Source organism: Syngnathus floridae, unplaced genomic scaffold, assembly GCF_059516105.1.
Source record: "Syngnathus floridae isolate MCC-2025c unplaced genomic scaffold, RoL_Sflo_1.0 HiC_scaffold_47, whole genome shotgun sequence".
Classification (NCBI taxonomy): Eukaryota; Metazoa; Chordata; class Actinopteri; order Syngnathiformes; family Syngnathidae; genus Syngnathus; species Syngnathus floridae.
This window is the reverse complement of record NW_028284076.1, coordinates 286,728-292,727: the sequence shown is the minus strand read 5'-3', so window position 1 is coordinate 292,727 and position 6,000 is coordinate 286,728. Positions and strand designations below refer to the sequence as shown.

At 52.0% G+C, this 6,000-nt stretch overlaps 2 long non-coding RNA genes across 2 annotated transcripts; both read left to right on the top strand.

Moving 5' to 3' along the window:
• The first annotated feature begins 1,922 nt into the window (after window positions 1-1,922).
• LOC148378398 (uncharacterized) lies at window positions 1,923-2,781 on the top strand. Its single transcript, XR_015855945.1, has 3 exons — window positions 1,923-1,989; window positions 2,126-2,230; window positions 2,375-2,781. It is a non-coding gene; the product is annotated as an uncharacterized LOC148378398 (long non-coding RNA).
• Window positions 2,782-2,783: 2 nt separating this feature from the next.
• On the top strand, window positions 2,784-3,476 carry LOC148378397 (uncharacterized). Its single transcript, XR_015855944.1, has 3 exons — window positions 2,784-2,974; window positions 3,061-3,159; window positions 3,249-3,476. It is a non-coding gene; the product is annotated as an uncharacterized LOC148378397 (long non-coding RNA).
• The last annotated feature ends 2,524 nt before the right edge of the window (window positions 3,477-6,000 follow it).

Sequence of the window (6,000 nt, the reverse complement as noted above, 5' to 3'; positions counted from 1 at the left end):
TTCTGGCAAATGAGTTTGCCCGCCTGCCTGAGCGCTCCCCGTTTGTACATCCAGACGGATGAGATCAAGCTGAAAGACAGAGCGGTTAGTGTTTTGGATGAAGCCCTGGGGCCGGCCACGTCCACCGCCTTCAGCTGCAGACTCAGGCTGCCGAGCAGCAGATCGCTGCCCTGAGGGATTCCCAAAGGGCGGGCCTAAACTACCCTGGAAGTGGGGTCAACGCCGCTACTAGCAATCCTCTTCATTGCGTAAGCCACCTCATCACACACTTGCAGTACGCATGACTTAGTTCGTTGCTGGAGGAAGGTAGCACAAAAACAGTTTTGAACTTTGAACGAGTGCTTGTGTGTGTGTGTTGCGGGGCGTTTTCAGTCTCAGGAGGATCGGGACACGCGACGGTTTCATCTGAAAATCGCTGAGCTCAGCGCAGTCATCAGGAAACTGGAGGATCGAAACGCCCTGCTTTCTGAAGAGCGCAATGAACTGGTAATTTATTGACGGCACGCTTGAAGGTTTGCGCTACGTTTGATGCGCGCCATCCAGCGAGGCACCCATTGCGCTTGCTTATTAGTTGAGCGGCGCAGCGAGTCGGTTGCCTGGTAGATGTCTTTTATTGGGAGCCAAAGCCACGATTCCGTTCAAACCGATGCAAAAGGAATGGATACGTTCTGGCCCGCGTGTTGTGCGTCTTTCACATCCCGCACTTCATGCTTGCAGCTAAAGCGACTGAGAGAAACAGAAAGCCAGTTTCTGCCACTCCTGTACAAAAACAAACGCCTGAGCAGGAAGAATGAAGAACTCTCGCTGGTGCTGTGTCGCCTTGAAAACAAAGTGCGCTTTGTCACCCAGGAGAACGAGGAGATGGCAAGCTTGGTAAGTCGACGCGGACAACGGCGGCGTGCCAACAGAGTCCACTGCATTTGTGTTCCACAGAGAAGGCCTAGTTCGCTCAATGACCTGGACCGCGGTTGCGGCCAGCAGGACGGTGAAATGGAGTTCCTTCAAGTTGTGGAGCAGCGGCACATCATCGACGACTTGTCCAAGGTCTTCAGGCAGGCGACTCGGTGCACGTACGGCAGCGCCGCGCTCGCTCGCTGTCGCCAGGAAACCTTTTCCGTCCAAAGCTTGGCCGGCGGCCGCCATCCAAAAAATTGGCCCCTTAAATTCCGACCTTTCAAGCAGGAGCATTGTGCGCACGCGTTTGAACACGCTTTAGACTTGTTTTGCCGTTTTCAGCAGCTCAAAGCTCCCGTTTTGTCAGCGCCTTTGCCACTCGCTGTGCGCTGAAAACGACGGACTTGCCCGGCTGCTCAGCCCGTCAACCATGAGCCGCGAGCGCGACGTCATTGTCCGTAGGCAGCTAGTGGCAAAATGCACCCTGTTAGAGTTGCGCTCGCTCCAACTTATTTTGCAAGAACCACACGGGAGACAAGTAAGTTCTTTTGGACACCTGCAGGTGGAGAGTCCATCCGTTGTACGAATGAAGTCTGACTCTCGGCTCCTGCACGAGCATTTTAATTAAGAGAAACAGGGTGGGTGTAAGAGTGGATTGAATAGAGGAAGCCCTTGACCTCTAGTCAAAACATAGCAAGGGGTGTTTTACGACTTTGTGTAGGAAGGGATAAGCGATAGGGATAAATAAGGGATAAATAATATTATTTATTACAGGTCGCAGTCAAAGTCAAAGCAACACAATGATACGATAAAGATAATCTGGAAAACCCTGACACACCCTGTAGTTGTCACTTTTGGAAAAGACGAGCGTCCCTCCAATCATCGCCGGTGACGTGTTTTTCAGGCTCTGGAGACAGGAGCTCATGTCAGAAATGTCATTGTGAGTCGCGTTTGTTTCTGCGCCGGAGCCGTTCGTTCCCTTTGCATCCAAAGAATCTCAAAGGCGGATTATTTGTGTCGACAGGAGAGAGATTTGCTGCTACGATACCGACGTCGAGAATCTCTGAGGAGGAACAAAGCGTGAGGTCCTGCAAGGTGAGTCTGTTTGTTTGCGGCTGCTTGGTGTTGCGCAAGATGAAATGGCCTTTTTCTCGCTATCGTTCTTCTCGTCGATTCATCGTGAGGTGTCGCTTCAGTTTGTTCAGAGAGATGTTTGCTTCCGCGCCCGCAGGTCATCGAAACATTTTACGGCTACGACGAAGACGTGTTGGTGGACTCGGACGGATCGTCCTTGTCTTTTCACACCGACAGAACCCCCGACACGGAACCCGAAGAGGTAGCCCGCCATTTCTGCCAGCGTATTGACACCAAACATTCCTCTTCAGCCTGGAATCGGACTCGTCTTTGCGTCGCGGGTGCTTTGTCGCCGGTCTGACTGATTCTGGTACTAGTGCTGTGTTGCATTGGTGTGTGCATGAAGAGGCGGAGCTTCGCTACCGCCAGCTGACGCAAGAATATCAAGCGCTGCAACGAGCCTACGCTCTGCTAGCCCAGACCAGCGAAAGGGGACTACGACGCCGAGAAGGAGATCAAGGTGGCGCCCCTTCCCGCAACCCCCGGCCGGGTCGCAGCCTCCCCGTTCTCACCCAGCCTCGGGTGTTCTCTGGTCTGAAAGGAGGAGGAGGAGCCTCCCTCCTCCTCCTTTCAGACCAGAGAAAAGCTGATGGTAGAAATGGGTCACTATCAAAGCAGAGTAGCAGATCTGGAGTCAGCGCTGAAGCAACAAGGACAGGTAAGCTCATCAATGAGCACACCTTTTTCTCAGACAAAATAGCTACATTCTTCAGTCACTCATCCGTCTGGCATTACTGGACCAACCCCCCCCCCCCCCCCCCCCCCCCCGAACGTGGCTGGGAAAATGCGGAGAAAAGCAAATGTCATTTTCCAGTCAACCAAAGAATTTGTGGATGAAAATGACACAACATTCCAAAGCTGTCCACGCGTTTGTCTCTTCTAGAATGTCAAGTGGGTGGAGGAGAAGCAGCTGCTGCGTCAGAGCAATCAGCAGTTGGCCGAAAAGGTGACGGAAAGAAAGGCGCTGGGCGGAGTCGCTTGGCGTCACACCTGTCGGGAAGCCCCGCAGATGAGGTCTGACTGTCTTTTCAGGTCAGGCGGATGGAGGCGGAAGAAGCGCGTCTGAAAGAGCACATCCAGGATATCCCAGACCAAAACGAACTGCTTGAGTTCCGCATCCTGGAGCTGGAGGTGGGAAGACTCGCACAAGCGTGTTGAGGCCAGAGATGTGACGGACGGACGGACGGACGGACGGACGGATGCATGCCTCTGCCTTTCAGGAGAGGGAGTGGCGCTCCCCCGTCTTGAAGTTTCTGCAAGTCCGTTTCCCAGACGGCCTCAGCCCTTTGCAGATCTACTGCGAGGCCGAGGGCGTGAGCGTACGTAAGGCGTCCCTCGCAACCCTAACCTTAACCCGAGGTCCCAGAACACCTTACATTGCTCCTTGCGCCTTTCCCCCGGACATCGTCATCAGTGATCTGATGAAGAAGCTGGACATCCTGGGCTATAACGCCGTAAGTGTATGTCGAACTCCTTATGTTCGCACTCCACGAGACTCGGCGGCTCAAATGTGACTTTTGGAAGGCTTTGCGCTGAAAGAAGCTTGTTGACGCTGTGCCTTTGGGCTCTTGCAGAATCTCACCAACGAGGAGCAGGTGGTCGTGATTCACGCCAGGACCCTTCTCACCCTAGCCGAGAAGGTAACGCGCACGTCCACGCACGCTCTCGCATTCTGCTTATGTGACAGCAGCCTTTCCTCAGTGGTTAGAATACATCAAAGTGACCAAGTCAGCACTTCAACAGAAGATGTTGGACATTGAAAGTGAGAAGGTAGACAGACACGCGACATCAGCCAAGGGGAACTCCGGCAATGTGCCCCAACAATTCTGACCTTGAGCTGTGCTAGGATATGTTCTGCAAGCAGAAGGGCTACCTGGATGAAGAGTTGGACTTCAGGAAGTGTTCCATGGACCAGGCTCATAAGGTAAGCCGCCCTCAAATCTCCCGCCGGACCACTGATGGACGAGGATTGCGGCCCAGAGGATCCTGGAGCTGGAGGCCATGTTGTACGAGGCGCTACCGCAGCGGGACTGCCCCGCCACGGACGGCGAAAAAGCCAGCCACGCTGGCGTGAATGACGTGCTGACGGCGGATCAGAGAGAAGAGCTTAGGAGCGCCGTGGACCAATGGAAGCGAGCCCTGATGTGCGAGTTGAGGGAGCGCGACGCTTGCATCCTCCAAGAGAGAATGGATCTGCTGCACAGCGCGCAACAGGTAAGGGCCCAAAGCCAGCCCGGCACTTACTTGCACGCTTACTGGCTTTTGAATGCCACTTTCCATTTGTCCGTCCTAGAGGAACAAAGAGCTGAAAGAATTCATCGAAGCTCAGAAGAGACAAATCAAACAATTGGAGGAGAAGTTTCTGTTTCTCTTTCTATTCTTCTCCTTGGCCTTCATTCTGTGGCCCTAACACCAGCTGGTGAGTGAGCTCCAGCGGCACCGCACTCGACACCTCCGATACACTGCCAGCCGGTCTCAGACGTTGGCAGACGCTCCGATGCCAACGTATACCCCCCGCCACGGTGACAGAGGCACCGCGTCACACCGGCGCTCATCCAATCAGAAGGCAGGAAAAGCAAATTCACATGCAGGGCACTTTTGAACCAGAAGAGAGCGCCACAAAAAACGGTTGTTGCCCCAAACGCGCACTAAAAAGGGTCAGAATAACAAGAGTCCCACTGGCCAGCCGGGGCCACCCGTCCAGCTGTTTCTTCAGGGGGGAAAAAAATTGGAGTCACCGGTGAGTACATTTTGCATTTAGCTCTGCTTTTCTGCTTCTGTCTTCAAGTGTGTGGCATCCTGCGATCAAAGAGTCAGCCAACCCCAAAGCGGTTGACCTCAACGTCCCACCACCATGCCTACCAGAGCAGGTGACGTGATGCTTTGGACATCCTTCCGTCTCAGATGCCCAAAAGTACTCTTTGCCACATCTGCGGCAATACGGTGTCTTTTCAAAGGTGCAAATAAATCCAGCGTGGGCGGAACACGCACGTCTTCGGTTTTTCCCGCTTTGTTTGTGTGACAGCTGTTGTGAAAATTTTATACAAATAAAGTTGTATAGTACAGGTTTGGCCAAGCCGCAACTCCCGAACCGCATGCGGCTCTTTTATGTTCATATCAACATTTGTGTGTGTGTGTGTGTGTGTGTGTGGGGGGGGGGGGTTGTGCGTGTTGGCTTCACTTGAGTTCAATTTGGTATTTTGGTCAAAAGCGCATGTGGTGAAATTCCACAAAGTAGGATGGGCAAACACATTTCTTTAAACTATGAGTGTCAATTGGGCTCTCGAAATGGCAGGGAAAAGATGCACAGCAAAACGAAAATACGTAGATGAACACAGGACGTTTTAATCAGAGTGGGAAAGTTTCTATTTTTTGTTGAACGTGATGGCAAACCATTCTGCCTGATATGTCAGACCTCAGCGCATTTCAAAGATTCAAATCTTCAGCGCCATGCACTTCAGCTCACTCCATGCTAACATTGATCAGGCGTCGAACCCGCATCATCATGCTTAAGAGGTGGCCATGCTAACCAGTGCGCCATTATGTCAACGCATAATAACTAAGTCTACTGGTCAAAACAGCGGTTACTATATGACGTCGCTACGTCGTGGTCACGTGACGCAGACAAGACGTCAATGGACGTGGGCAGAGTTAACTTGTTTAAAAGGGAGTAGGCAGAAGAAATATTTAATTTATTTAAATCTATTTTGAGTGCACACCATTATGCCAATGCATAACAACTGTAAATCTACTAAACAAAACAGCGGTTGCTATATGACATCTGCCACGTCGTGGTCACGTGACATACGTGACGTCGATGGGCGTAACTTTCGCCGGAATTCAAATCCGCGGGGAGAGTTAACTTGTTTAAAAGAGAGTGGGCAGAAGAATTATTTAATTTATTTAAATCTATTTGGTGTGTGCGCCATTATGTCAATGCATAACAACTGTAAGTCTACTAAACAAAACAGC